This window comes from Mchenga conophoros, linkage group LG12 (assembly GCF_057382185.1).
Source record: "Mchenga conophoros isolate Kocher_MC1m ecotype Shallow Benthic linkage group LG12, M_conophoros_male_GT1.1, whole genome shotgun sequence".
Lineage (NCBI taxonomy): Eukaryota > Metazoa > Chordata > Actinopteri > Cichliformes > Cichlidae > Mchenga > Mchenga conophoros.
The window spans coordinates 27,608,116-27,632,569 of record NC_140537.1 but is presented as its reverse complement, the minus strand read 5'-3'; the positions used below and the strand labels follow the sequence as shown (position 1 = coordinate 27,632,569).

Here is a 24,454-nt window from a genome sequence, read left to right as displayed (position 1 = left end):
AGTCTAGGTGGTTCGTGAAGTGCTCTCTGCAAGAGTTCCCTTAACGGGGAATAATGATATCAGTGAGTAACTGGCTTTGTGAGCTTCAACACATATTCCAAAACACTGTCATGTTGCAAAGGTTCTTATTCTTTTCCTCCAATTTTTTCTCAAACTACTACTTTTGATTAAATATTGCTAACTTAGCCACTTGTGGTTTTGGGCTACAGGAACAAGAAGACTGCTCAGTGAAACAGTAGGCATAACATCAAACACCAGCACATCTGCAACGCTCTGTGATTTATTAATTATGAGTTTCCTGTAAAGGCCAAAGTTCAGTGGTGTCGACACGAACAGATACATTACTGCTGCAAAGTTTGGAGTCACCCAAAAAAAGTTTTATGTTCTGTGATTTTTTTTATTAACGTCTTTAAATAAAGAAATCTAGATAGGACATCCCTTAATCTGTCTTCTTTCGCTTATCCTAAGTCAGGTCACAACGGCTAAGCAGCATATTCTGTAGTCTTTCTCCCAAACAAAATGTTCCAGGTCCTCCAGGGAAAGCCCAAGATGCTCCTGGTCCAGAGAAGATATATATTCCTACTGGCAAGTTCTGGGTCTTCTGTGTAGTTTCCTCCCAGCTGGGCAAGCCTGGAAAGCCTCCAAAGGAAGGAGCCAAGGAGGAATTCTGCTTGTTCATTTACTATTCTGAGTTTAAGATTGTAGTTTCAGGCTTTGGTTCCTATTATAGTTGTTATTCCTTTGTGCTTAGTCCTTGATTTTGGATATCGGTTCCATTTCCTCTGTTCAGTATTTGCATTCTTAGGTCTAGGTTTTAGTTTGTTTGTATTCTGTTTCTCGTTTCTGTCATCATGCCTCAAGTCTTGTCTCCATGTTGTCTTGTCTCCATGTTTGTTCGACTTTCCGTCTTTGTGTGAAGTCTGCGTTTCTGTTCCTGCGTTTTGTTTCTCCCCGTTTAATTTTTGTGGCCTCTGTCTCTTTAGTTCTACTTCCCCTGTCTCGCCACCTGTAATTAGTGTCACCTGTTGCTCCATCATCATCCACATGGCTGTCTCTCTCCTTGCTGTTTGTTTTTTTCAACATGAGAATTAGTTTAGATTTCCTGGATGCTGATCTGCTTTTAAGTTTATTTCTCGTTTCTCGAGCCCTGAATTTGGCGTCCTCCTGCATGCCACAAGACTTTTACATAGTACACAGTAGATCCCCTGGTAACTGGAAACCGTACTGCTATGGCTACACTGATTTGCTTATCTGTATAATTTTTCACTCGTGAACAAGATCCCACAATACTTAACCTCCTTTTGACTGGGTTAAAAACTTTCCCCTCAAATTAAATACAATTTCTGGGAGTGAACTGTGGCGTCAGTCTAGAGCTGGGCGATATATCGCGTTTTTAAAAAATATCGATATATTTTTATACGAGATATAAGATGTGACAATATCCTTTATATCGATATAGTCTATGTTACGTTATAATTATACTTGTGGAGCCGCAAGTTTGTCTCTCTTTCGTCCACTTTCGTCTTTATGCAACGTTACTCGGCCTCGCCTCTCGTTCACTGAACACAACTCCCCCTCCTCCCCCATCGCTTCACCTGCAGGAAGCGACAAGATGGACACGGCGAATCTCCGTTAACGAGTTACTGCGCATCGCCTCGTGCGTGGGGCTGGATGGCGTCAACGTGTTAGCTAGCTAACCACGCAAACGAGCTAACCACGCTAACGCCATGCAGCCCACAGGGGCTGCACGGACTAAAATCCTTTCATTTTCTCAAAAGTTGACAGCGCGCCTTATATATGAATTCTGGTTGTGCTTGATGGCTGCGAACCGATTTTATGTGGAACAGGGCGCTCAGCAATCTGTCAAAAAAATTTTTAGTACGACTTTGGTAAGCTACGGAGCTGCACCGCTTGATGGATTGTCGGAGCATTACGGCTGAGCCTCGCGGAGTTATACGTACTGTGCTTCAACGTAATATTACCCTACTGTGTATAAGGACCATAAATGGCACCTGTTAAGAGACGTGGTTGCGAAGTGGATTTCAAACTCCAGGCTGTCAGTCACGCAGTACAAGTTGGGAACAGAGCAGCTGTGAAATCTGTCTTTGTTATTGTGCTCAGCGTCTTTTAGTTTACATTTTGACTGCACAATTGTGAGCTTTTTGTTATGCACAAAAACAACATTGTTTTCTTTTATTTATGGAGCATTATTATTTAATAAATGCTCATAGTTTATTTTTGAGTAAATTTTATGTACATCTGCTCTATGTTAATAAAAGTGCCTGTGTGACATCTGGGACACAGCTTTGACTAAGAACTCTCTTTTTGTTCTTACTTTATGGCTTTAAAAAAAAAAAATCGAGATATATATCTTATATCGCCATCCAGCTAAAAAAATATCGAGATATGAATTTTGGGTCGTATCGCCCAGCCCTACGTCAGTCATAGAGGTATTAGACGGGATCAGAGACCAAAGGAAAGCCTTGTTTTGCTCATTTGTCTCACTCATTTGTCTCATCAAAGAATCATCAAAGATAATAATCATTATCTTTTATTGGATAACATTTATTGAATCCCAGAATCTAGGACTTGATCTATTGCTGATGTTTAGACCAGTGTTTGTAAAGTTGAAGGGTGATGAATGTTTCTCATAATGGGCTTTTTTTGTTCTTTTTGGTCATCCCATTTCCCACAGTAAGTATGCAACATTCATTTTTTTTTTTTTAATCCTTCTCTAATCAACACATTTCATCTTTGTTTACATGACTGGAAAAGGTTTTTTCTAATGACTAATCCACTTCATAGCAAGTTATTCTATTAGATAATAAAAAGTACTGTCGAAGATGGATGGTAGATGATGGATTCAAACCTAAAACACTTCCTGCCTTGTAGCAACAGTCTTAACCACTGTTCCACTGTGCCCCCAAATTTATGTTACCACATAAAAGTTAAGAAAATGTCTACAAGCTGCAGCTGATAACAAATACCTACTAGCTATGAAACGTTGACAGGAACATAGTTTGGATACCATTTCCTGCATTGTGGTAAATCCCGTTGGTAGAGAGAGCATACTTCACATACTTGCCAGGGCATTGCCAGATCTGATTGACTGGGTCCTAGCCTTGATGAGGGGCACTTTAGCAAAGGTCCTGCCCCTCATCAAGGCTAGGTGCAGCTGAGAAGGGCTGAGAACATGAGGTGTTAAGGGTTAAACCACTCGAGAACGTGCCTCTAACTATAAAAAGTCATTTTTGCCTGCACTGGAACAAGTTTTGTTTAAAGTCTGGCCTCTGTCTTCTATGTGTGACCCTGCCCAAATGTCAGTTTAACATGGCAACAGCGTTTGATTAAGCAGGAATATACTGAATGTTCTAATTCATTCAGGACCTGCCTGCTATCTTCAATCAGAGAGTAACAGCAATGATTTCACAAAGTTTATTTAACAAAAAAATCAACTGTTGGCAAGCCATTAATTTTTTTAATGACCTACACCATAGCACTGCAGCCTGATATAAAATTTGATTGTACAATATAGAAAATAAGCTTGCCTGATGTTGTATTCTCTAGCTCTGTGTTCCCTCAAAGGTCAACACTGTCTATATGGGTTTGCTATTTGTCAGTGATGCAGATTTATGTGTCAGAGTTTACCAAGTTGGACTCGATACAAGCAGGAGCCTCATGAGCTGAGTGCTGCTCAAAAATGTTTAAGGCATGGGAGTAATAGAGAAGCCTGCACACATCCACCACTTCAGAAACTGCATAAGAGAGTTTGTATGAGAGAGAGAGAGCGGGAAGCACAATTTTCATTGCTTCCACACTCACAGCAAAATTTAGGTAATGCTTAATCATAAAACCTCACTGTTTTATAATGATCCTTGACTTTAAACGGGTTAAACATCTCAAATCTGCAACGCTAAATTGTCATTCGTGTGGGTATTATGTTCTTAAAACTGGCAATAAAGGAAGATAAAACGTTTTATTGTTTTTTAGTTGTAGCGAGGGAACGCAAAGGTTAATTGTTGAGAGACTTTGTCTAATTAAAAGCAAATTTCTTTGTGAAGAAATCTGAGAAATTGCCTTGTGGGCTTTACAATTGTACGAGCTATAGCTTGTATCAGGAGCAACAATCAGCTGTTTTTCTGCTCTGCTGGTGTATTGAATTAGCTCGTTTACAGCATATGGCTTTGCTTACATTTTACCCATGGGTTGCCACTTTGTGCAGTGAAATGCAATCTCATCTGAAAACCTTTTGTTTAATGCCTTTTATATTTAATTCAGCATAGAGGCTTGTATTTAAGTGCCTAGAAACTTTTAATAATGCAGTGGTATAAGGAAATCATAGACATATTAGTAACAGGCTGTACATGCAGGACTCAAATACATTTTCCATAAATGGATCCCTTAAAGCGTTTTTGTAGATATACAGAAGTAATCCTGTCATCTAATATTTTAGCTTTTCAAAGGCCAAGATTTGTATATTACTCACAATAATGTTTGCTTAAATTAATTCCATTTTTGGTGATATTCAGTTAAAATTTTCTTTGGGATGATTAACTGACACTTTCATATTTCTTAAGACTTCTCAGTATATACAGATTTTTATTAATGACCAGTCTTAAATTAGGGAACTATTTGCTGTTTTGACTTATGTTTACTTACATACACTCACTCTGGACAGACTGAAATGCTAAAGTGCTCGCCTGAAACACCTGAAATGCCACAGCCAAACTTATGTGAACAACTGCATGTAATTGTAGGTCAGCTGTAAAAGTACAATAAACTACAATACGTCATTCCCAAGAAACTCCAGTTCACATATCAACACACTAATTCCAATCCACTGAATACGTTTAAATTAAACAACTCTACAGTAATTATCTTTACAAAGTTACGCTTCCAGCAAATCAAAACACATTCATTTCAAAAAGCTGCAGCACCAGCTAAAGTTAATTCTTTATATCACCATTAATTAAATATCTGTATGACATTTTCCACGGTTTGCTTGCCTCTGACCATATATACTAGTGTTTGCACACACACCCCAGTCTTTTCTTTTTTTTTTTGTTCCTATAAACTCCAAACTCTTTAGTTACTTGAGCTACAGTAATTAACTCAGAGGAAACAATATTCATGATCTGACATTATTTTAGAACAAGAATCACTTTTATTTTATTTTGGAAAGAATTAATTGTGTGTTGTAAATGTTGTCACTGCAATGGAAACACTTTGGAAAGATGCACCATTTCTGGCTTCCTTCATAGACACTATTAAGTTTCTTCAGTCGGACTTTCTACTGCTTTTTGCCATAGCAATGCAAGCTCGGACATCTCCTCTGAGGAAAACTGACATTGTGTTGACTCTACGGCTGGGTATCGATTTTGATTTCTATAATCGATTCGATTCCGATTCGCAAGGTCCCGATTGGATTTGATTCTGAATGAGACAATCTGAAATATTATAATTCAGATCATTTATCGGTACATATCCATATTTTTATAAAGCCAAAGCTGACACTTGTGAGACTTCATCAGAGGTGTAAGCATCACAGCAGCTGCCTTTGTGTCAAAGTAACTGAGGATAAAACACAGAAAAACATGGAGATTTTCCTGGCCTGGCTTTTCATAGCAGATAACCGCCTTAAAAATATTCTGCAGTAGATTAAAAAAAACTGAAGAAAATCATGAATCAGCATATGAACATTATCTGATGCTGCTAAAAGTGAAACAGAACAAAGTTACTGAAGTTTTATTAGAGACACAGCTAAGCTTTTTTCAATTTAAAAAGTTTAAATTAGGTTTTCTCAGCGGAGGCTGTTTAAAAACAAAAACAAAAAACAAAATAGTGACCGACAGCACTGTACACAATGGTAGACTGGTGCATAATAAGACAGAAAGAGAGGGCTGTGCAGGAAGTGTGATTTTATCTTGGTGGAAGCAAAACAGCCAAAGCAAGCGGGAATTCGTGACAATGTTTTTCAAACATGAAGCGTAGTTTTGATCTTCTTTTGCTGTTGGTTCAGTATATTTTGGACAGAGAGTGACAAATCCTGCAGGTTCAGAATCTGTGAGATGTCGGCTTCCAGCACCAGACAACGTGTCCGTGTACGTGCAGTGAAATCCGTCTACCTGCTTATTAATCGTGTTTTAAGTGTTCTAACGCAAAGTGTTTTAACTCTTTGAAATAGTTTTGTGACCTTTAATCTGAGATTCTGGCGTTTCTGGCAAAATCAATTTATATTTGAAAATAAATTTAGGATTTAATGAATCAATATTGATTGCATTATTCAAGCTAAAATCGATATGAATCAGGAAATCGATTTTTTAAACCCACCCCTAGTTGACACACAACTGAAGGGCCCAGACAAATTACAATAATAAAGGGCATATTAAGCACTGTTGCACTAGGTCTTAAAATTGTAACCCTTTAAACTGAAAAAGCCTAAAAGGGCTCACCGACAGTGTATCCACTGGGGAGGACAATGACCCATTTTACAAGTTTAAAGTACACTATAATTTAAATGGGTTCCTTTTTTTTGCCCAGCTCCACTTTCCCAAGTTTTAAGGATTTTGGCCTGGTAATTTCAGCATAATGCGATCACACGGTAAACAACCAAAAAACAGCACAGATAAAGCAACTCCACCTCATCTTCCCCCTCAGGAGATAAAATAAAATAACAGAGTAGGAGTAAAGGTATCAATACTGGTACTGACAAAATTCTAACAAAACCCATCTATATCAGAATCTTGTTCTCTTGAAAATGCTAAAATGGCCTTTGTACTGAAAGGCATACATCACTCTTTTATAAGAAGCCTCCAGGGATTATGCACCAGCTTGGCTTTAAAGTCAAAGACAGTAAGAGGACACAAAGGAAGGAAACAACAGCTGATGAAAGACCGAGGGATAAAGGATTGCAAAGGTCCTTTGACAGACTCACCTTGGATCTAATAGACATGACATCGTCGTAATGTCCTAGGACAATGGCTTTTTTATAACTAGGGACAACCTTAAATTCACCAACTTAATCATGTCGAGTTCTTTTTCACACAGTTCAAACTTTCTAAAGGGCTCTCACAGAAAGAATTTCTCTGCTTTCTTTAGCTTCTTTTAAATACCATCATTACGCTGTGGAGACTGATCCATTATTCATTTAATAAAGTCCTACCTGTTAAATGAATAATGGATCAGTAAATAATGGATTAGTAAAAAAAAAAAAGAAGGAAAAAAAAAGACTTCAACATTTCTCTAACTGTGAAAAAAAGAAAGTTCCAGCCTGCACATTTCTGGACATCTTAGTAATTAGCGTATGATCATATGTTAAGTGTATCCTCACATGAGTTATTTTGTATTTCTAAGGATCAATTTTTCATTTTCCAATTTTATGCGCGCGCGCACGCGCACACACACACACACACGCACACACATATACACAGAATGCGTTTTTGAAACAACTTGAAACATTCAAGTTTGAAAAATATGCAAAAAACTCAAAAATCAGAAAGATGGTAAATATGTACAAATACAAAACTGTATCAATAATGACTTGAGACCATTTCTTTGATAAAAGAATCTAATTTAAACTAACAAATACTTTGTCTGCTAACTTTGGATTAACAGAGTGGGTGTGAGAGGAGCCACAGGCTGCATGGACAAACACAGCCCCCCCACCAAGTAACATCCTGCTAAGAGACGATGCCTTTCAAGCAGCAGCCTTACACGCTGCAGGAGACAGAACTCATGGGCTCAGCCTGAAAAATTGTTATCAATGTCAAGTGTATTAGTGTAGCTTTCATGAGCCACCTAAGTGTTAATGGAAAGTGATACTTGCTCTTGTTAACAGACACATCATCTTTTGTTTAGGCACATGGGGATGAGCACTTAATCCAACACCCCAGTGATAATCATAAAGCATTTTTCTTAACACTTCTGAGTTAGAAAGCTCTGAAACTCTAAAGACAAATTATTTCTTACCTCTACCATTATTTGCTTTATGACATACTCTAAAGTAGTCTCAAAAGTTTCTGACAAATGCTGTTTCTTTGTGTATTTCTTAGTTTGTATGTTTGTTTTTATCAGGTTCATTTGAAATTAGAAGTTATCCTACAGTTAGGGAAATATTTGATCCACTGCTAAATTTGTAAGTTTGCTCACTTACAAAGAAATGGACACTCTTTATGGTAATTTCATTTTAATGGAGAAAGACATAACATCAACCAAAAATCCAGAAAAAAAAGACATTACATAAAAGTTACAAAGTGATTTTCATGTCACTGAGTGAAATAAAGGGGACCTTATGGGCAGAGCAAGATTTCAATCCATTATGGCATGTGCTACCAATGGTGTTCTTGGTGACTGTGGTCCCAACTACCTTTGGATCATTAGCAAGTGCTTCCCATGTAGTTTTGGGCTGACCCACCACTTTTCCCCATGATCATCCTCACTCTATGTGGCAAAATCTTGCATGGAGCTCACAATTTAGGGTGACTGAAGACCATTTTATATTTCTTCCATTTCCAAGTAATTTCACTACTTGTCATCTTCTCACCAAGCTTCTTACTGATGGTCTTGTAGCCCATTCAAGCCTTGTGCAAGTGTACAATGTTGTCTCTGAAGTGAGCTTTGACAGTTCTATTCTCTTGCCTATGGCGAAGGTGAGGAATAGAAGAAATTGATTCTGTGGACTGAATCAATTTCTTCAGATACTCCTCAAATCACTGAGATCAGGAGTATCTGTAACAGACTGACTGACTGAAATCTGCATGCCCATGTGGGAGACAGATTACAATCTCTGCTATGCACAATTCCGGCTAGCTTGTAGGGAATCAAATGATTATTTCAGTGACATACAAATCAATTTGTAACTTTTATGCAATTTGTTTTTTCAGGATTTTCTTTTTTAGATATTCTGTCTCATAAAATTAGTTTCATAAAATTAGAAACTGTTCATCCCTTTGTAAGAAAACAAACTTAGAATTCAGCAGAGGATCAAATAATTGGTTCTCCGCACCATATAAAAGTCATGTGAAAATCAGTTTTTTCCAGTACACTCTTACTACGTCCGGGAATTAAGAGGATAAATAACAGCCAGGTGCTGATATTAAAATGTGCTTGATCATCAACATGTTTGGCAAGTTACAAGTTACATCTGAATAAATCACAAGATTTGTGGAACAATGTCCTTTGGGCACACTGCACAAAACAGAAATGTCTGGCCATAATGCATAGTGATACGTTTGGTGAAAACCACACAGCATATCAGCACAAGCACCCCATTTCTAATGTCAAGCACAGTGATAGAGGGGGTGATGATTTGGGCTCGTTTTGCAGCCACAGCATATTGGCATCTTGAAGTCATTGAGTCAACCATAAACTCCTCTGTACACTAAGGTTGGCCGATATGTAAAATTTTCTAGCTGACAGTCGTCAGTCCACTAAATGACGATAGGCGATATATTCGCGCAGGTGACTTTTTGATGGGCGGAGCAATGAATCATGCACGGACTGATTGGCACATTGAGAATTTATACGTTTTGTTTGGAGGAAATATTTCAGTATTAATATAACTACTTTTTGGATTATTCATTTATTTATTTGAGATGCACCAAATCGCACAAAAGACTTAACATTACGTCAGAGATTTTATTCTATGTTTGCTGGACTAGACATTTTGATTTTTAACTTACTTTTTGTTTAATTTTTTATTTGCTGTTTGGTTGGGTGTGTAAGACAAATAAATTGTCACAATGACCTAGAGGGTACTCTAAAAGTAAAATGTTCTTTTCTCATTTCAAGTAAAATAAGTTTGCATTCTGAACTTTAAAAAAAAGCTTTTGAAAAAGCTGACTTTAGAAAAAAAATGGTGACTGTAGCCAGTGGCACCCCTTGGCCTCCCAGTAGATTCACCTATGGTATCAATTTGAAAATCCTACGTCACTTTGTTCTCAAGTTATTCAATTCACAAGATTTTCTGAAAACTTGACCTATGACCTTGAGGTCGCTTAGTTCTCGATTTATCCCATTCCCAAACGTGGGTGTTCATGTTGCCTGCCAACCTGGCGGGTTTTTGACAAAACCCCATTAGGCTTTTACGTGTGAGGGGTAAAAGGTGTAGTGTAAGTTTCCCTTTATCTTGTATTTCTCTAACCATCTAGGCATTAACTCCCCCTTTTTCCTCATAAAGTGAGGAAAGGGATGACTGGACAGATGACCTTACATCTAACCCTAGAGATGAGTTCTGCATCTCATCTCCTGGCAGAGTTTTTTGTTTTCATACGCGCTCTGAATAAATGATTTGATTTGCTGAGTAGCATCCCATCACAGACAAAAGAAAACACTATACAGATTAAAGCCCCATGGTAAATTCAAGGAAGGTTAAAAAGGTCAGTCAAAGTCTAGTAATAGGTCTGGGTGCATAAAAAAAAAACAAAAAAAAAAAAACAGCATCTGGGTCTGGATCTGGACTATTGCTGATCTCAGGAAAAAAGGTGTGCTAAATCATGCCCAAAACAAAACAGAACCATCAGATCCTCTCAATTAGTGGACAAATGTTCAGTAATTTCCTTCAATTTGTCACCCATTTTTACATTCTTAGAGGTGCAGTGTGCAGAATTTATCCTCACTGTTTCTATGAGAAGCTATATGTACAGCCATTTATCAGGAAACCCCCCAAGATTCATTAGGAAAAGCCTGGAAACCAAGAATTGTAAATGAGAATAAACAAAATAAAAAATGATAGATAGAAAATGATGAAGGATGAAGACTGAAGTCCTGTTTGTGAGTTTCACCAGTAAGATCAAATAACTGTGCTAACAATACACACCCATTCGCTTGTTAAAATGTTTCACGACTACAGAACCTGCTTGACTCTGCAGATAATTGATTTATTTAGGTACCATTATGTGTTGAATATGCGTTTTATTCCCATACCAAAGATTTCTCTTCTTCACTGAGTACATGATTAGACTGAGATGGTGGGCTGCCTCTGCATCATCATCATCATCCAGTAAATTGCTCTGAACCAATGCCATTTTGATGCAGTTTATATAAAAGCTAAAATGGTTACTACAATATTCTACCCAAGCATATAAAAAGAGCTCCGGCTTATTACCCGGTCCTAGTTATGAGTCACATTTCCCCTAAAGTACAGATGCAATTCCAGCTCATTAGGGTAATGTTCAGACTCTAATGCTGCTAATTCTTCAGCACTTGGTTTCATCCACTGTTCAATATTCAGCCATGCTGGCAAACTCACACAAACCTAACATCCAGCCCCACAGGTTTAGCACCTTTCTGTCTCCTAATGCTCCTATAGATCCGATTACCAATGGAGTAGTTGGTAGTGTGTACCTCACATGTATTCAATTCATTCGGTGCTCTAATAGAGACTGACCGGGCTCACAATTTATATAAAATGATGACATACAAAGTTATCACAGGGAACCAAGTTAGTGTGCCTCCCAAGCTATACTGACTTACTTTTTACAGATCATGTACAACAGTGGTGTCAAACTCAAATACAGTTCCAGAAATTGTTTTAATATCATGCTGTGACATATTTGAAAATTATCAACTATTTAGATGGTCTTTTATAAGCATCTGCACAAGCAATCTGCTGCCTGAAGACAGCGGTAATGTGCTCTACTACGCATAAATTAAATTTATGGGAAGTGGTTGTTTAAAAGGCAACATTAGATTTTGTTGCTTCTTGTTTGGCAGCAATGAAGCTGGATACATGGCTGTAAATTTAGGCGACTCAAAAGTTCAGCAAAATATATTATGCTCTACAGTGGTTTAATTTATGAGTCACAGCTGCTATTAAAGGCATAGCACATTTGTAGGAATCCAGAAGCATGAATACCTAACATGAACAGAGAGATGAAAAATGACACTGATATAAACATTAAACACATCTAAGAGGCTCCAAATTTTCTTACTCTTAATTTAGCAAAAGTTATCTCTATGCAGGAGAATCCCAGGCAATACATCCATATTACTTAGATCCTGGTGTTGTCTTGCATGTGGTAAAAAATAATTGAAATTAATTTAGTGAATTAGCCTCTTCATCAAAAATGAAAGCATATTTTATACAATCAAATTAGATGCAGTCCTGTAAAATTAAGAACACCCCATGATTCAGTGGCTTGTCTATTCACCTTTAGTAACTCTATCAGGAATTTTGGCCCACTCTTCTTTACAATGTTGCTTCAGCTCAGTGGAGTTTGCTGGCACTTGTGTTTTTTCCCACAGCTATTTTGTTGTAGCTTTGCTGCTGACTTTGGGATCACTGTCCTGTTGCATGACCCAGTTTGGATCAAGCTTGACAACCTTGTGCTTGAAAGTTTGTACGAGGTGATTGTGCCATTATGCTGTTTGATTTTTACTAAATGTGATGCTGTGCATTATGGCCAAACAACTCCACTTTGATTTCACCTATCCAGAAAACCTTGTTTCACAAGTCTTGTGGTTTATTCAGATGCAACTTTGCAAACCAAAACTGTGCTGCCATGTTATTTTTTAGAGGGAAGAGGTAACCTTTCCAACACTTCCAACTGAGGCCTGTAGAGTTTAAGATGTACCTCTTAGATTTTTTTTGCAGTTTCTCTGAGTATCTCAGCAGTATCTGACCTTGGGGTGAACTTGCTGAGATGTCTACTCTACTTTCTACTGCAGTGTGTTAACACACACCTGAATACTCCAGATCAACAACTTCCCACAACTCCAGCTTTAGACAGGGTTCATGCGCCTTTTTCAGGGTCAAATTCAAGCTTTTCCAGCACATGCTTTAATGCTTTAAGAATGCACAAGCATCTACTTCAAATCTATTTAATTTATCATCTGTGATATTATGTACAAGTCCAATGTATTTTGTTCATCTCCCTTAAATAAACAGGCAGCCTTAAAACTGTTTATCTTGCCAATCTGTTATTTTCTCATTTTGACAAACTGTATCAGCACAATTTATCTAAATTCAGACAAAATTTTACAAGTAGAAAGTAGAAACCACGAGCATGTTTAACGAATCATTTTCATAACTTGAAATGCAAATAGAAATTGTACATTTTTAAAAATATGCACAAGTTTTGCAAACAACAAAGTTACATGGTACTATTTACCTAAAAATGCAGCCAAGGCTCAGACGTTTTTTATATAACCATTTCAAACTATTTACGGAATAATCAGGTGTTCTGCATCAAATAAGAAAGCACAAAAAATATTTATGCAACTCCAAAAAATAGTTTGTGTCCACTATAACACAGATGAGAACAGCACAGGGATAAACCTGCAGGTCTGACAGCAGGTGTGTCACTCAGTGTTTACACTGCAATCTGCCTTTGGTGGCTTTTTTGCAGCAACTGTGACGATCACTAGTAGAACTGACACACAAAACAAAACAACGACTACACTACACACTAACTACACAAGACAACACACTAACTTGAGACTCCAAACACGGTACACGTCACAAATTTCTCATGTATCAAAACTGTCTCTCTCTCTCTCTCTCTCTCTCGCTCACTCCTAAAACTTCCCCCTCTTCCCAAACAACCAAATGCCACATGTTGCCATATCATTTTTTTGATTGGTCGACGTGGTACATTTTTCCACCAATAGGGAAGGAGTGTTTTTTCTTTTTTCACCAATAACTGTTGTTTTTCACTCACAAGCAAAGCGTGTTTGCTAGCGCTCTCCTTAGAAAACGCCGTTTTTACCGTTTCTTCCCGGAGGAAACGCCACTGTTTTATTAAAAACAAAAAACACCGGTTTTACGTGGCGTATCAACACAATTTAAACACTGGTATATAGTTTGAAGTCCGCACGTTTGACCCAAGTTGAAATGGAGACTCTGGGTCGGTCGACCCCAGAGGGTTAACCAGAAAGCCTTAAGTTAGCAAGTTATGTATCAGGCTAATGTTTAAAGCTTTCACTTGAGTAAATTAACTCATTTCACTGCTAAGTAATGTTAGCTAAGTTCACAGCATATTCCATAATAGCGCTGCCATACTGCATCACACGCAGTGCATTTCAATCATTTCTCCAGCGAGTTTGATAGCTAGCAAAATAATAATCATAATTTTTTAAAAATAGCATGTGTAACGTACACGTACTGGAAAATTATTTACTAGGACTCACCTATCATGTGACTGGAGAGCGCAACCTCCGCCATTGTTGTTTTCCATCAAACACTCATTAAAACAGCAACCTATAAGTATGTTAGCGCACCCATCCCCGACTGTCCGAGGGAGGGGCGGGGTTACACGTTGAAACAGACAGAGGGGCAAGGCAGCCCAGGCGGAGAAAATTTGCCTCTACATTTTGCGACTCATTTTATTTCTCTATCTGATAAGAAAACTATTCAATCAGATAGTTATTTGTGGTGAATGAAATACAGTTACACTTTCAAGCACTTTTAAGCACCACATCTGAGATTCAAGCACTTTTCAAACCTTGAAAAGACAACATTAAAATTCAAGTATTTTCAAGGATTTCAAGCACCCGTATGAACCCTGTTTATAAAAAGGTGCTAACGCTTAACGTGACCAATTAATCAAGTGCCTTTGATTAGCAGCATCTGGCTACTAGGGGTGCAGCTATTGATCATTTTATTAATCTATCGATTGAACAATTAATTATTATTAATAATAATTCAGTGTCCAACCTAACCTCAGGCCAGTGCCTTACTGGCCCATGTACATTTTTATTGGCTTGTGAAAACCGCTTTTATTAATAAATATTAATGCAATTTAGTTTAATTTAGCCTTCAGCAAGCTGTATGATTTAACCAGTCTGGTGTCAGACTAAGTTAACAGTTCATCTTCATCTTTTAATACAACTTCTGGAGGCTTACTGCAGATGTTTCTGTGTACAAAACAAACAGCAGTGGATGGAGCAACTACAAAGTTTGCTTTTCTTCATGTTGGAGTTTGTTGAAAGACTTTTTTCTAGTAAAGGTTTCAATGGTGATTACAGGAACAGCGCAGCTGTTTTGAAAGCTAGAAGCACATTTTTTCACTCTGAGCTAAGCCTCTCGGCTCTGCCTCTTTGCTCTTGTGTAAAACAACTCTGCCTCCACATTAAAATGTGCCAGCGTTATCATCACTGCTATCAGTGTTTTTGTTTGAAACTAGTGGCTGCGCGGGCTTAATGTTGTCAGGCTTTTTATTCACATGGTGCTCCTAAATACGTTTGTATCGCAGGTCTGTTTTTAGTCAGAAATGTAGGTTTTTTCACATGACTCTACAGTAATCTGAGCAACTATTCTCAAAAAAAGAGAAGAAAAAAAAAGGCCATAAAAAACTAATTCACAATTATTTTTAGTGTTTAAAATTAAATCAAAGGATACAGATAATATAAGATAAAAAAAAAACAATAATACACTACTGCAGGAGACTAAATCTAGAGTTAAAAGGCAAATTCATTCAAGAGATAACGATGGAACCTAAATGGTTTGTAATCATGAATTTAAATTGACTGAGAGCAACCAAAGAATTCATTTTCTGGATGCATTGCAGAGAGTTTCAGGTGGTTAGAGCGAAGAAATTAGAAGCTGGACTTGCAATGATAGCCAAGCAGGACTAGGGCTGATATGGACCAGAGTGCCATCCTAGCATAGAAGTGGTGGAAAATGGCAGCCTTCCAATTAGAGTCTTAGCGATAAACAGAGACATATGCCTATCATGTATTTTAGACAGAGAAGATCAGCAAACGTGTTTTAACTGCTGATATGTATAGAAAACCAAAAGTTGAGTAGAGACTATTAATATAAATGATTAACTTTTTATACCTTAAAATCTTTCCCCACAATGAATCCATGATACACTGACATCAAAGAGTCCAGATCTGGTCCTTATCCTGTCCTTTCCTAAAACATCAACTTTAACTACAGCATACAGTGTGTGTGTGTGTGTGTGTGTGTGTGTGTGTGTGTGTGTGTGTATGTATATATATATATATATATATATATATTCATCCATTCGCTTCCGCTTATCCTTTTCAGGGGCGCTGGAGCCTATCCCAGCTGTCATAGGGCGAGAGGCGGGGTACACCCTGGACAGGTCGCAGGACCAACACACAGGGACAGACAACCATTCGCACTCACATTCAAACCTAGAGACAATTTGGATTATCCAATTAACCTATCCCCACAAGCTGCATGTCTTTGGACGGTGGGAGGAAGCTGGAGTACCCGGAGGGAACCCACACAAACACGGGGAGAACATGCAAACTCCACACAGAAAGACCCCGGCCTGATGGTGGAATTGAACTCAGGACCTTTTTGCTGTGCGGCAACAGTGCTAACCACCGTGGCACCGTGCTGCCCATGTGTGTGTATATATATATATATATATATATACACACATATATACACACACACACACACACACACACACACACACACACACAGTGTTGGGAAGGTTACTTTTAAAATGTATTCCACTACAGATTACAGAATACAGAATACATGCCCCAAAATGTATTTTGTAACGTACTCCGTTACGTTACTCAATGAGAGTAACGTGTTCTGAATACTTTGGATTACTTAATATATTGTCATGCTTTTTACATCTACTTGAATATACGATTGCTGTGTGGTTTATTACTATTACTGAAGGCTACTTGCCATACCACTACCAACTAGATTTTTAAATCTTAATATAAAATGAGTAACAGTAGGTTGACATTAGGTAACGCTGCACTTTTTGCAGCGATCCTGTATAGAAAACTATTCCTTGCGTATATAAAACAGGTCCACGGCTCCGAACCATAGTAAAGGGACCTCTGGCTAATACGTTGGGTGCCCCTTATGGTTCGAAAAATACAGTACCAAAAATAGAGAGGGCATAGCCTAACATATGAAACAGAAAAAGGCCGCAGTATAATCCCTTTATTTCAACAAAGTAACGGTATTGTGAATATCAACTTCTTCAACTGTAACGGAATACAGCTGCTCATATTTTGTATTTTAAATACGTAACGCCGGTACATGTATTGCGTTACTCCCCAGCACAGTCTCTCTCTCTCTCTCTATGTGTACGTGTGTGTGTGTATATATATATATATATATATATATATATATATATATATACACACACATATATACATACATACACATACATATACACACACACACTGAACATTAATATTTAGTGGATAGCTTCTGGACATAGGCTCCATGACAGCAATACTCCATAATTCAGCATCTTGCTCTACAATGCCAAAGAGAATAGGAAGTGAAAGACCATACAATATAAATTCTGCACGAAACTCTAGTCATTCGTACCTTACTCTGACTCAAAGGTCTGACACCAGGGTCAGTTTGAGATTGTTTTCCATGCTGACAACTTATAAAAAGTTATGTAAAGTCAACATAGATTGTGTTGCCAAGTACTTGTGAACTCTTCTGAACTCCTAAGAACACAACAAAATGTGCTGCCTTGAAAGCAATTAAAGGTGTTGTGTGGCTACAGAAAACAAGAAGAATATTTCCTTTGAGATATACAGAAACACAGACGTGCACACATGCACACACAGAGTCCTCTAACAACGCATGCTGTGTGTAGCAGAATGTTGCAATTATGGTGCAACAATGAAATCGAGTCAAACAGAGCAGTCATCTTCCTCGTTTTAAAGCCACATTTTAAAAAGAAAAATGCATAAATAAATAACCTCAGCTGGTTTACATGCTGTTAAAAAGCACGAATAAGCTTTTACTACACAGAAACATAAAAGAAGCGGATGTGTCACTTCACAAGTATCACACAACGCAGTACTATCAAATATAACAGTAGTGTAGTCAACCACTCAGGAATGCTGATTTGTATACCAGCTGCACTGTCCTGATTGGTGGATGCTGCATATTAATGCCCATTCTGGTAATCATTCTCCACTGTCTGGGAGCTGGCAGCTCTGGAAGACTTGGCTCCAACAAGATTTCAAGCACGGATGGACTATTTGCTGCAGCAAGAAGGCCCATGGGTTTTATCTGTAAGAAACACTCGCAGGGAATCAGTCCCTATAACCAACCTTTTGAAACCTTTCACGCACATTGACTTGCAAACTGATCCAGACACCAAAACGAACACTGAAAGACGTAAACGTGTAAAGCTGCCACCTTTCCTGATCCCCTTTTGAAAGCTGTGGCAAAGCCTGATATTTATTCATCATTTAACCCTCAAGTGACCAAACTTCTTTAGAAACTTAGTGGCATCAGTTATGGCCCTATTTATACAGGAAAATGTTCCTTTTGCCTTCTTTAACCACAACAACTCCTCTATTAATAATTGTTTTTAGCCATTTTTAAGCAAAAAGGGGTCCTGGCATCACAGTTTCACCAGAGCTTTACACTTGGCTGGTTTAAAAAGGAATGATATCACAGAAACTGCACCTGCCTTTAAAAGCTATTAACAGTTCACCCACACAGAGATCAGTACCAGGATATAGTACTGGTAACCAGGCTACAACCACTGTTCAAATGTCTGTGAAAGCATGCACTTCAGGATGTCTGAATCTTGTTCTAGGTCTGCAATACATGGCACGATGGAAGTGAAAACTTCCAATAAAATTAAAACCTTTAACTTAAAAAAATTTATTTCCAGGGCAAGTCTGAAAAATCCGATCCGAAGCAGATTGATAGTGGGAAACATTTTTATGATTAAACACATCACAACGGCTTAAACATATATACAGTTCTGTCACCTGAAGGTGAAAAACAACAGGAAACAGTCAACATCTGCAATATTACAGAAGCTATGATTTATTATTGATCTGTCAATCTGACTTCAACAAAGCTGCCTTTGACCTTCGAAGCCTGACATTGTGCAGCACATACGGTGTGACCGCACAAGCCAGATAAGGTTATCAACACTTCTGGAGACCTTCTCCAGCCACATTAAATAATCTAAGTGGCCCTTTTTTACAGTTATTGACTTTTTCAGTCAAAAGTGACGCCACAACTTTTTCCTCACAATTTTTGATAAATAAAAGCCTTGTGTCTAAGAGTGTGTAAGAGATTATCCTATATATTGTTGCGTTTTCAGTTTCACCCCAGTTCTTTTTATTCCTCAGGCCTCCAGAGACGACACCGGAACTCAGTAGTTATTTCACAAAACCTTTATTCATCTTCAGTCACTCATGCACCTTCTAGAAGGGGAGATATACAGGGCCCGGCAATTCCTCTGTAGATCTCAACTCCTTCGTCTGTTACAACCAGTTTTATAGAAACGACGCCCCATTGTAAAACCCACATGGAGTATTGTAAACCCAAAACACTGTGTTTGTGTATGTATGTGCGAGCACGTGAGTGCCTGCGTGTGGGCGTACCTGTGAGTGTGCGACGTGAGTGAGTATGTGTGTGTCGTAACAGTTACAGCACTGGGTGTGTATATGTGACTTCCTGCCGGTCATAAAAGTCCATCTCCCCTCACCCAAGCTACACCAAACAAAACATGGTTATCAGGTCACAAGCACTGAGACCCCCACTCAGGTATCCCTTGGGGAATTTCCACTAAGCTGTTGGCTTCTTGTTTGTCTTACTCTTACAGCTAAGCATGTGGAGGGTCTCCTGCAAACCTACTTCTAAGTTGTGACAGTTATGAGCCTTTATTACATTCAGGGACAAGGGTAACAGACTTCTCCTCTCTTTCCTATCTGTTCCATACAGTCCTAGCATCTCCTAACTGTGACTTCCTATTTCCTTTTATGACAGGCAGACCCCCAGTGTCAATAAATTCCTCTCACTCTCTGCACAATTACACACACACTCAGGCCTATAGCTAAACCAACCTGATCTACAGCTGGACCCTCTCATCTAATCAAACTTAAGCACATTATATTCTAATCATTGTTTTCTTGTACTCACAATATCTATATCTATAGACACACAGAGAGACACACACACACACACACACAGAGAGGGAGAGAGGTAATTTTGTCCAAACTACAGTTCCCGTAATCCGGTGAAGCATTTCATGTAATTTCAACATCCCCATTTCATTTCCAAGAAAACACATTTGCAGCTTTGTCACTTTCTCCTTTCTTCTAGGGCTGGGTGTTCCTTACCATCACCACTGAACTGATATATTTTAACTGTTCCTTTCTTATTTCACAGAGTTTGTGTTTCACCGTTCATTATTATCGGGCAGGACACAGCAGTGGCAAAGCAAATGAGTTTAATTTCTGTCAAATGTGTAACATGAACTCCTTATTTCTACCATTTAATTTTCATTTGGAGCTAGAAAGATTAATTTCTAACTTAATAGGAGCTTCAGAGTCTGAAAATGTGATATTAAAAACATCTGTGCTGTGGTCAATAATAAGTCTGACAATCTGTGATTCTGGTCTTCCTTGATTTCAATGGTATCTGAGATGCTGAACACCGAGTTGTTCTTGCTTTGAATGGCTGATGTTGAGCCAAATTGAACTTTTCGGTCAGATGATCCCATGTTGTTTTCTTTGTGTTCTTCCCGTTTATCTTTTCTCACTTGCATGAACTCCATCAAATATGTTGGTAGATATTTCTCATTCATAAAATCATGATTTGGGATTGCACTGTATTGTTTCTTCCTGTCAAAGGGGAGTTTTTCCTTCCTATTGCTCATGGCGTGGTTGTTGGGGTTTCTTTTGAATATTGTAGTCTTTACATCACAAAGTGTCTTTAGGTGACTGTTGTTGTGAACTGGCACTATATAAATAAACCATGTTGAATTGAATTGTTTTGTTTTCACATATTGCTGTTCCCCCCCGCCCGCCTGTCCCGTTTGGTTCTTCTGCCATCAGTATTATTGTCTGAAGGCAAAGAGAGAAGCCCAACGGAATTACTTTACCAAGTGGACCATCCCTGCCTTGCCGTATTGGTCCATTTAATTGACCTTTGTTGTTATTATTTATTTATTTTATTTTATTTTCAGTTGTTACAGACGGGACAGACATGACCGGGGAGAGGGAGGGAAACAAAGACAGTGGGGAAGAGGAATAGTGATGATGGGCAAAGAAAGGGGGGGGGGGGGGGGGGGCAAAAAACATATTTTTATATATATATCACCTGGATCACCTGTTGAGAGAGGAAAAAAAAGAGAAAACATGCAAACAAAAACAGAAATATAATAAACACAACACCATCGCGATACTCTATGTGTATATAGCAGTAAATATTAAATATTGATTATTATGCAGCACGTAAGACTTACAGCACACAGTGTGCTTTGAGGTTGGAGCCAAAAAGGGTGTAGTTTGTTTGTGTGAGCACTCGTGTGTACACCTGTGAGCATGAGTGCGCTTGTATTTAAAAGATTCCTTCATGTAATGATCTGCTAGAGGGTGTGGGGAGCCATATCCCCGTCCTCCAGGGCATGGTATGGAGGAGATCCAGGCCCCAGACAACCAGAGGCCGTCAGAGCACAAGAGACCAAGGAAGACCAACGGAGGGGCAGCCGCACCACTATCCCGGAAAGAGCTGAGGAGAGCCCCAGATGAGGGGTCACTCAGCAGCTGCGGAGCAGAAGCCAGGGGGGGTTGCAGTGACGAGCCCGTGAGTTCCGCCGGCAGCCAGCTGTGCCAGAGTGACCGAGCCCCAGGCTGAGAGGCTGAGGGCACCCCACCCCCGAAGGGGCCCGAGTGAGCTCCAGGCTCCAGGCCCCGACAAGCAGCCACCAGGAATGAGCTGGTGCGTACCTGGACGCCCATCCCCGGACACAAAAAACCCCACCAATGCACCGATGTCTGAGGGCGTCTGCCACTGGCAGGGGGAGTGGTGGGGGGAGATCGGTTCCATACCTTGGAGGGCCCCAACAGGCAACAGAGAACAGGGGTGTGTGAAGACTCCAAACCTCCCTCTGCCCGCTCATATGTAGTGTTGATGCATGTGTGTTCTAAGGTGCATTTAACACATATGTTTCACATATTGCTAATTCTGTTCATTCTAACCTGGCAGACAAGGCCGTGTCTGTCATATTAGATTTTCCCTTTTGTTCTTTTTTCCCCCCGTCGGCATAAGCTTGTCATATAATCAATCATTTATTGGGCAAAAACAGGAACACTTAAGAGTCAACGGGATCTCCTGGTAACAACAACAGAATCAGTGTCACATGAAAATTAAATTGCAATGAATCAAAACGGTGAAGTCCTGAGAATAAGCCCTGACAGGAAACCCTGTCGATCTCACTAATGAACTCAAAACAAACAGCACACAGACGAGCCTGTTTTGACAGATTATCATGGTGACAAATCCTTTCACAGCAACACTCATAATATATTTTAAAGACAGCAATTTCAAAACGTGTTCTATCAAACTGAGACACAACGAAATGTTTTTAGACAGAATTAAAAAGCAGAGTGGGTGGACAGTCGCTTAACCCAAGGTGTGGGCATCCTTGCCACCCTCCTCTTCTGTTAGACCCCTCCCAGCACTTTGTCTTTGCTAAATGGAATTTTCCATGCATTTGTGCCCTCAAATGCTTGACCCCAGTCCACCGTTTTATCTTCGTCCAGCTAATGTATTAAAGGGCAAACATATACAATTTAGTCTTGATGAAAAATACAAGCTGTCAGAGCAATGGATGCCAATACGACTGCAGGGGTGGAGTGGATTTTACAAACAACTCCATTTAACTTGAACAAGCATCTGTGTCTCTGAACTTCCAATCCATTTATTCAAAGACCTCCTCTGACCCTGTCTGTGGTGATAAAAAGACAAAATTAAAGCCAATGATCTACCTGTTGTTTACATTTCCTACAAACAAAACATTTTGTTACACAATAGTTTAATGGGAAGGGTTTATCCTGCAAAAAGCATCTGGGTTGAAAATGAACCCCCCACTCAACTCTGAATGTTAGTGTTGAAAGTATTTAAACACAACCCTACATATTACAACCATTATAAAATTATAGGATTTAAATATCAGAAAGCTTTAAAATGTTGGTTTTTTTGTTATTTATTCTCTCTAACACTGTGAAATATAACTTGCTCTAGAAAATGGGCACCTCTGGGGCTGACAAGTTAAGCCAACATGAAAGAGATAAAAAACCGCAGTAAGTCGGGTGGCCACTAGAGTCTGGCTCTTAGGGAAAGCTAATTCCCATATAGTCCCATGATAAAATGCCTTAACAGCATTAGTAATCAGGGACACAAACTGTTTTGGTATCTACAGATAATTTCTCCCTTCTTAATAACTGAATATTACATAACTCCTTCATTTGGATACTGCTAAGCTACTGTTGGTTTTAAAACGCTATCTAACAACCAGCTTCAGCTTCAGTGACGTGTACAACCAGTACACGTCACTGAATTGGACAATGTGACTGTGTTTAATGGAGTTACTTGACAAATAATGTGACTTGCAATGAGCTATGGACCATCTAAGAAGTCTTTGCTTAAGTCATGTGTTTCCATGTGCTCTTAATAGCAAATATGCCAAAGTCAGTCAACATGGTAGATATCAGATTAGATATTAGATTATCAACTGATATATGCACTCACTGGCCACTTGATTACTTACACCTTGCTAGTAACAGTTGGGATCCCCTTTTTACTTTCAGACCTGCTTTAATTCCTGTGACATAAATTTCAATTAGGTGCTGAAAATATTCTTCAGATTTTGATCCATGTTGACATGACAGCATCACACATTTGCTGAAGATTTGTCAGCCGCATACAAGGTGGGTATACTGTGGTTTTAAAGGGAAATATATGGTCAACACCCATACTCAAGCAAAGTGTAGCACTTAAACAATGATCAGTTGGAACTAAGGGGACCAAAGTGTGCCAAGAAAAGATCCCCAACCATCAACAGTCTGATGTGTTGATGTACGGCAAAATGGATCCTTGCTTTTATATTGTTTCCCTACCATCAACATTGTAGTAGGTAATGACTCATCAGACCAAGGAACATTTTTACAGTCTTCTACTGTCCAATTTTGGTGAGCCCGTGTGAACTGTATCCTCAATGCCCTGTTCTCAGCTGACAGGAGTTGCACCTGGTATGGTCTATCTGCTTCAAGGTTCAGAGATTCTCTTCTGCATGCCTTGGTTGTAACAAGTGGTTAACTGAGATACTGTTACCTTCCTATATCAGCTTTACCATTCTAACATCAACAAGACATTTTCACTCAGAAAACAGCAGCTTACTGGATATTTTCTCTTTTTTTAAATATTCTTTGTAAACCCTACATACTGTACAACCAGAGCTAATCGTTTGGGAAAATGCCAGTAGATCAGCAGTTTAGAGATACGTTTAGAAATACTTACACAAACCCATCAGACAACAACCATGCCTTATTAAAAGGCCTTTAAATCACTTTTCTTTCCCATTCAAATGCTCAGTTTGAACCTCACTCTGTCTACATGTCTAAATTTAGTGAGTTGATGCCACATGATTAGCTGATTAGATATTTGTGTTGAAGAGTAGTTGAACAAGTATACAAATAAAGTTTCCTGAAAAATTTGCCAATCAGTATAAGCTGAAAT

General features: G+C 38.8%; 1 protein-coding gene across 10 annotated transcripts in view; it reads right to left on the bottom strand.

The window, feature by feature from the left end:
* Positions 1 to 24,454, bottom strand: part of gpat2 (glycerol-3-phosphate acyltransferase 2, mitochondrial) — a 183,986-nt gene that overhangs the window by 92,268 nt on the left and 67,264 nt on the right. The window contains exon 1 of one of the 10 annotated variants that reach the window (XM_085294946.1): positions 14,128 to 14,245. The exons of 8 other annotated variants lie outside the window; for them this stretch is intronic. The gene's annotated coding sequence lies outside the window, so the exon portion shown is untranslated. Of the gene's footprint in view, positions 1 to 14,127; positions 14,246 to 24,454 lie in introns of those variants that run through there. One more of the 10 variants, XM_085294952.1, reaches the window with a different exon arrangement.